Genomic DNA, 8,762 nt, shown 5'->3' on the forward strand with positions numbered 1-8,762 from the left:
TCGGTGGCGGCCTCGGCCTCGAGGCGCTCCTACTCCTCATGGTCCTCCCGCACCATAGCCGAGCTCATGACCCCTATCTCCGGCGGACCGAGGTCGAACGGACGTGTGCCGAAGGGCAATTTGAGCCTAGCCGCCTAGCCATGGTAGCGAACCTGCCAGTGGTCGTACTCCATGGCCGCAAGCTCGGTCGTGTGGAAGCTACCGAGCCACCAACGGGTGTGGGTCTCTCGATCTGTAATCTCGGTGACCCACGTCCCCCACCGCAGCTGCCAGACCCCGAGGTAGGACTTCGTCGGCTGCCAGGTCCGAGGGAGGACGGGGAAGTCCTCGAACTGGTGTAGGGGCGCGGCGGCTGATACGTCCATTTTGCATCATGCTTTTATATCGATATTTATTGCATTATGGGCTGTTACTTCACATTATGTCACAATACTTATGGCTATTCTCTCTTATTTTACAAGGTTTACATAAGGAGGGAGAATGCCGGCAGCTGGAATTCTAGGTTGGAAAAGGAGCAAATATTAGAGACCTATTCTGCACAACTCCAAAAGTCCTGAAACTCCACGGAATATCTTACAATAAATAATAAAAAATCCTCGCCAAAGATGAAGGCCAGGGGGCCCACACCCTGTCCACGAGGGTGGGGGCACGCCCCCTACCTCGTGGGCCCCCTGGTGGCTCTCCGATGACCATCTTCTGCTATATGAAGTCTTTCGTCAAGAAAAAAACAAGAAGCAACCTTTCGGGACGAGACTCCGCCGCCACGAGGCGGAACCAATCTAGGGCTCCGGCAGAGCTATTCTGCCGGGGACACTTCCCTCCGGGAGGGGGAGATCATCGTCATCACCAACGCTCCTCTCATCGGGAGAGGGCAATCTCCATCAACATCTTCACCAACACCATCTCATCTCCAAACCCTAGTTCATCTCTTGTATCCAATTCTTTTCTCCATGTCCGGGATTGGTGCTAGTAGGTGGCTCGTAGTGTTGATTACTCCTTGTAGTTGATGCTAGTTGGTTTATTTGGTGCAAGATCATATGTTCAGATCCTTTATGCATATTATTACCCCTTTGATTATGAACATGAATATGCTTTGTGAGTAGTTACGTTTGTTCCTGAGGACAAGGGAGAAGTCTTGCTATTAGTAGTCATGTGAATTTGGTATTTGTTCGATATTTTGATGAGATGTATGTTGTCTAGCCTCTAGTGGTGTTATGTGAACGTCGACTACATAACACTTCACCATTATTTGGGCCTAGAGGAAGGAATTGGGAAGTAATAAGTAGATGATGGGTTGCTAGAGTGACAGAAGCTTAAACCCTAGTTTATGCGTTGCTTCGTAATGGGCTGATTTGGATTCACATGTTTCATGCTATGGTTAGGTTTACCTTAATACTTTTGTTGTAGTTGCGGATGCTTGCAATAGAGGTTAATCATAAGTGGGATGCTTGTTCAAGTAAGAACAACACCCAAGCACCGGTCCACCCACATATCAAATTATCAAATTACTGAACGCGAATCATATGAACGTGATGAAAACTAGATTGACGATATTCCCATGTGTCCTCGGGAGCGCTTTTCCTATCATAAGAGTTTTTCCTGGCTTGTCCTTTGCTACAAAAAGGATTGGACCACCTTGCTGCACTTTATTTACTTTTGTTACTTGTTGCTCGTTACAATTTATCTTATCACAAAACTATCTGTTACCACTTATTTTAGTACTTGCAGAGAATACCTTGCTGAAAACCGCTTATCATTTCCTTCTGCTCCTCGTTGGGTTTGACACTCTTACTTATCGAAAGGACTACAATAGATCCCCTATACTTGTGGGTCATCAAGACTCTTTTCTGCCGCCGTTGCCGGGGAGTGAAGCGCCTTTGGTAGGTGTAATTTGGTATGGAAAAATTTATATAGTGTGCTGAAATTTACTATCACTTGTTACTATGGAAAGTAATCCTCTGAGGGGCTTGTTCGGGGTATCTTCACCTCGTCCAGTAGAGCAAAGAGTTGCTCCTCAACCTACTGAACCTATTGAAAATGAAACTCCTTTTGAATTTCCTTCGGGTATGATAGAAAAACTGCTAGCTAATCCTTTTACAAGAGATGGAACAAAGCATCCTGATGAGCACTTAATATATGTGGATGAAATTTGTGGATTATTTAAGCTTCCAGGTATATCCGATGATGTTACTAAGAAGAAGGTCTTCCCTTTATCTTTCAAGGGAGACACATTGACATGGTATAGGCTATGTGATGATACGAGATCATGGAACTATAGAAGATTGAAATTGGAATTTCATCAAAAGTATTACCCTATGCATCTTGTTCATCATGATCGCAATTACATATATAATTTTTGGCCTCGCGAAGGATAAAGCATCGCTCAAGCTTGGGGGAGGCTTAAATCAATGTTATATTCGTGCCCCAATCATGAGCTCTCGAGAGAAATAATTATTCAAAGTTTTTATGCTCGGCTTTCGCATAATAATCAAACCATGCTCGATACTTCTTGTGCTGGCTCTTTTATGATGAAGACTATTGAATTTAAATGGGACTTATTGGATAGAATTAATGCAACTCTGAAGATTGGGACCTCGACGAAGGTAAGGAGTTAGGTATGACACTTAAGTTTGATTGTGTTAAATCTTTTATGGATACCGATATTTTCCGTAAGTTTAGCACTAAATATGGACTTGACTCTGAGATAGTAGCTTCTTTCTGTGAATCTTTTGCTACTTATGTTGATCTCCCCAAGGAGAAGTGGTTTTAATATCATCCTCCCATAGAAGTAAAGGTAGCTGCACCTATTAAAGTTGAAGAAAAGACTTTCACTTATAATGATCCTATTGTTCCTACTTCTTATGTTGAGAAACCACCTTTCCCTGTTAGAATAAAGGATCATGCTAAAGCTTCAACTGTGGTTCGTAAAAGCAATATTAGAACTTATACACCTCCTGAGCAAGTTAAAGTAGAACATAATATTGCTATTGTTAAAGATCTCTTGTCTGATAATATTGATGGGCGTGTTATTCAGTTCAATGGTGAAACTTCTAGAATTGCTAAACCTTGTGCTAAAGATAAACATAGACATGTGGTAGGAGTGCTTGTTATTTCTGTTAAAATAGGAGATCATTGTTATCATGGCTTATGTGATATGGGTGCTAGTGCTAGTCTTATACCTATTACCTTATATGAAGAAATTAAGCATGAAATTGCACCTGCTGAGATAGAAGATATCGATGTTACAATTAAACTTGCCAATAAAGATACTATTTCACCAATTGGGATTGTTAGAGATGTTGAAGTCTTGTGTGGTAAAACTAAATATCCTACTGATTTCCTTGTTCTTGGTTCCCCACAAGATAGCTTTTGTCCCATTATATTTGGTAGACCCTTCTTGAACACTGTTAATGCTAAGATAGACTGCGAAAAGAATGTTGTTACTATTGGCTTGGATGATAAGATTCATGAGTTTACTTTCTCTAAATTTAGTAAACAACATTGTGAAGAAGAATTGTCTAGTAAGGATGAAATTATTGGTCTTACTTCTATTGCCGTACATCCTAGTGATCCTTTAGAACATTATTTGCTAGACCATGAAAATGATATGTTTATGAATGAAAGAAGGGAAATAGATGAAGTATTCTTTAAATAGGAACCTATTCTGAAACACAATTTGCCTGTTGAAATTTTAGGGGATCCCCCTCCACCCAAGGGTGATCCTATGTTTGAGCTTAAACCGTTGCCTGATAATCTTAAATATGCTTATCTTGATGAAAAGAAGATATATCCTGTTATTGTTAGTGCTAACCTTTCAGAGCATGAAGAAGAAAGATTATTGAAAACTCTAAAGAAGCATCATGCTGCAATTGGATATACTCTTGATGATCTTAAGGGCATTAGTCCCACTCTCTGTCAACATAAAATAAATTTGGAAGCAGATGCCAAACCAGTTCATGATCCTTAACAACGTCTGAATCCTAAAATGAAAGAAGTGGTAAGAAAAAGAAATACTAAAGCTTCTGGAGGCAGGTATAATTTATCCCGTTGCTGATAGTCAGTGGGTAAGCCCTGTCCATTGTGTCCCTAAGAAGGGAGGTATTACTGTTGTTCCTAATGATAAGGATGAATTAATTCCACAAAGAATTATCACAGGTTATAGGATGGTAATTGATTTCCACAAATTAAATAAGGCTACTAAGAAAGATCATTACCCCTTACCTTTTATTGATCAAATGCTAGAAAGATTATGCAAACATACACATTATTGCTTTCTAGATGGTTATTCTGGTTTCTCTCAAATACCTGTGTCGGCTAAAGATCAATCAAAGAATACTTTTACTTGCCCTTTTGGTACTTTTGCTTATAGGTGTATGCCTTTTGGTTTATGTAATGCACCTGCTACCTTTCAAAGATGCATGATGGCTATATTCTCTGACTTTTGTGAAAAGATTTGTGAGGTTTTCATGGACGACTTTTCCGTCTATGGATCCTCTTTTGATGATTGCTTGAGCAATCTTGATCGAGTTTTGCAGAGATGTGAGGAAACTAATCTTGTCTTGAATTGGGAAAAGTGCCACTTTATGGTTAATGAAGGTATTGTCTTGGGGCATAAAGTTTCTGAAAGAGGTATTGAAGTTGATAAAGCCAAGGTTGATGCTATTGAAAAGATGCCATGTCCCAAGGACATCAAAGGTATAAGAAGTTTCCTTGGTCACGCCCGATTTTATAGGAGGTTCATTAAGGACTTCTCAAAAATTTCTCGGCCTCTAACTGATTTATTACAAAAACATATACCATTTGTCTTTGATGATGATTGGTAGAAGCATTTGAAATACTTAAGAAAGCATTAGTCTCTGCACCTGTTGTTCAGCCACCTGATTGGAATTTACCCTTTGAAATTATGTGTGATGCTAGTGATTATGTTGTAGGTGCTGTTCTAGGGCAAAGAGTTGATAAGAAATTAAATGTTATCCATTATGCTAGTAAGGCTCTAGACAATGCTCAAAGAAATTATGCTACTACTGAAAAAGAATTTTTAGCAATTGTATTTGCGTGTGATAAGTTCAGACCCTATATTGTTGATTCTAAAGTAACCATTCACACTGATCATGATGCTATTAAATATCTTATGGAAAAGAAGGATGCTAAACCTAGACTTATTAGATGGGTTCTCTTGCTACAAGAGTTTGATTTGCATATTGTTGATAGAAAGGGAGCTGAGAACCCCGTTGCAGACAACTTGTCTAGGTTAGAAAATATTCTTGATGACCCACTACCTATTGATGATAGCTTTCCTGATGAGCAATTAAATGTTATAAGTACTTCTCGTAGTACTCCATGGTATGTTGATTATGCTAATTATATTGTTGCTAAGTTTATACCACCTAGTTTCACATACCAACAAAAGAAAAAGTTTTTCTATGATTTGAGACATTACTTTCGGGACCCACATCTTTATAAAGAAGGAGTAGATGGTGTTATTAGACGTTGTGTACCTGAGCATGAATAGGAACAGATCCTACGCAAGTGCCACTCCGAAGCCTATGGAGGACACCACAAGGGAGACAGAACTGCACATAAGGTATTGCAATCCGGTTTTTATTGGCCTACTCTCTTCAAAGATGCCCGTAAGTTTGTCCTATCTTGTGATGAATGTCAAAGAATTGGTAATATTAGTAGACGTCAAGAAATGGCTATGAATTATTCACTTGTTATTGAACCATTTGATGTTTGGGGCTTTGATTATATGGTACCTTTTCCTGCGTCCAATGGATATACACATATTTTAGTTGTTGTTGATTATGTTACTAAGTGGGTAGAAGCTATTCCAACTAGTAGTGCTGATCATAACACTTCTATTAAAATGCTTAAGGAAGTTATTTTTCCGAGGTTTGGAGTCCCTAGATATTTAATGACTGATGGTGGTTCACATTTTATTCATGGTGCTTTCCGTAAAATGCTTGCTAAGTATGACGTTAATCATAGAATTGCATACCCTTATCACCCACAGTCTAGTGGTCAAGTAGAGTTGAGCAATAGAGAGCTCAAATTAATTTTGCAAAAGATTGTTAATAGGTCTAGAAAGAATTGGTCCAAGAAACTTGATGATGCATTATGGGCCTATAGAAATGCATATAAAAATCCTATGGGTATGTCTCTGTATAAAATGGTTTATGGAAAAGCATGTCACTTACCTCTCGAACTAGAACATAAGGCATATTGGGCTATTAAAGAGCTAAACTATGATTTCAAACTTGCCAGTGAGAAGAGGTTATTTTATATTAGCTCACTTGATGAATGGAGAACCCAAGCTTATGAAAATGCCAAGTTGTTTAAAGAAAAAGTTAAAAGATGGCATGACAAAAGGATACAAAAGCGTGAGTTTAATGTAGGTGATTATGTATTGCTATACAACTCTTGTTTAAGATTTTTTGCAGGAAAACTTCTCTCTAAATGGGAAGGCCCCTACGTTATCAAGGAGGTCTATCGTTCCGGTGCCATAAATATCAACAACTTCGAAGGTACAAATCTGAAGGTGGTAAACGGTCAAAGAATTAAACATTATATCTCAGGTGATCCCATAAATGTTGAAACCAATATTATTGAAACAGTAACCCCGGAGGAGTACATAAGAGGCACTTTCCAAAACGTTTCAGACTCCGAAAAGGAATAGATATGTGGTACGGTAAGTAAACCGACTCCAAAACAGTTTTTAAGGCATTATTTCTTCGTTTTGGAATATTTAGAAAAATAAGTAGCAGTCCGAGAAGGACACAAGGGCCCCACGAGGGTGGTGGGCGCGCCCTACCCCCCTGGGCGCGCCCCCTACCCCGTGATCACCTCGTGTGCCTTCCGTACTCCATTTTCTTGCACGATACGTATTTTGGTCGGTAAAAATTCATTATATATTCTCCCGAAGGTTTTGACTCCCGTATCATGCAATTGTCCTCTGCTTTGTTTCAAGCTGCCCTACTGCAGGTTAGATTAACATGTCGTCTCAAGGTTTAGAGGAGGATTGCCCAGTTTCTTACCGGGCTCTAGATAAAAACATATTCAAGGATACCTATCCATATATATGGTACCCCGATGAGGAAGATGAAGATGAACCAGTTCCCCCTCGCTTCAAGCAAGAATACAAAGAGGCATTATGCAAAAGGATAATAAAGCTTGAGATAGAGAATGATGAGTTGAGGATTGATAATTTCACCCTCAGACGCAAGTTGGAGAAAGAGAAGGGCAAGCCTGCATCATCAACAACAACCTCCATCTTCACCAACAACAAAGAAGGAGACATAATCACATGGGTATGGGCACTCCCCTTGGCAACTGCCAAGCTTGGGGGAGGTGCCCCGGTATCGTATCACAAACACATCTCCTATCTTTACCATTTTTCTTAGTTCGATCCTATTAGTAGTATCTTGATCTAGTAGAATAAAGTTTATGGCATGATCTAGTTTTGAGTTTTGCTTTATGATCCCTCTATGTAATCGAGTCCGTGAGCTATATATAATAAAGATTAGTGTTCAGTCAAGGGATTGATTATTTTGCTATGATCTTGGGTGAATAAAAGTAAAGAATAAAAAGAAACAAAGAGTTCATATTGATCTTATTGAGAGTAATGACTTCACACAGAAAGAGTATGATGATTAAAAGTTGTTGGGAGTTGGCAGACATAGCTTTGGTCATCGTTGCAATTAATAGGAAGTAATAAGGAAAGAGAGGTTTCACATATAGATATATTATCATTGACATCTTTTATGATTGGGAGCACTCATTAAAATATGACATGCTAAAGAGTTGATGTTGGACAAGGAAGACAACGTGATGAGTTATGTTTTCTTATATCTGAGATAAAGTATGTTGTCATGGATCCTCTAACATGTTGAGCTTGCCTTTCCCCCTCATGCTAGCCAAATTCTCAGAACCAAGTAGAAATACTACTTGTGCTTCCAAATACCCTTAAACCAGTTTTGCCATGAGAGTCCACCATATCTGCCTATGGATTGAGTAAGATCCTTCAAGTAAGTTGTCATCGGTGCAAGCAATAAAAATTGCTCTAAACATGTATGATTGATTGGTGTGGGAGAAGTAAGCTTTATACGATATTGCGATGTGGAAGTAATAAAAGCGACGGATTGCATAATAAAGGTTCATATCACAAGGGGCAATATAAAGTGACGTTCTTTCGCATTGAGATTTTGTGCATCCAACCATAAAAGTGCATGGCAACCTATGCTTCCCTCTACGAAGGGCTTATCTTTTCTTATTATCTTCTACCTTATGCAAGAGTCATGGTGATCTTCACCTTTCCTTTTTCTTTTTATCCTTTGGCAAGCCCAGCATGTTGGGAAGAACATGATATATATATATATATCTAATTGGATGTAGGGGAGCATGAGTTATTATTGTTGACATTACCCTTGAGGTAAAAGGTTGTGGGGCAAAACCATAAGCCCCTATCTTTCTCTATGTCCGATTAAAACTCCGTAACCACAAGTATTGCGTGAGTGTTAGCAATTATGAAGGACTAGATGATAGTTGAGTATGTGGACTTGCTTTTTAGCTCTGACATAGACTCTTTCCGATGTTATGATAAATTGCAATTGCTTCAATGGATGAGATTATAGTTTGTTGGTTCTCAATAAGGTTTCTGATTCATACTTTTGCACAGTGAATAGATCATCACTTGAACATAAGTAATCATATGACAAAATCTATATATGTTGTTGTTATGAGAATAATCATGATGCCTTCATGTC

Source organism: Triticum aestivum, chromosome 4B (assembly GCF_018294505.1).
Source record: "Triticum aestivum cultivar Chinese Spring chromosome 4B, IWGSC CS RefSeq v2.1, whole genome shotgun sequence".
NCBI lineage: Eukaryota > Viridiplantae > Streptophyta > Magnoliopsida > Poales > Poaceae > Triticum > Triticum aestivum.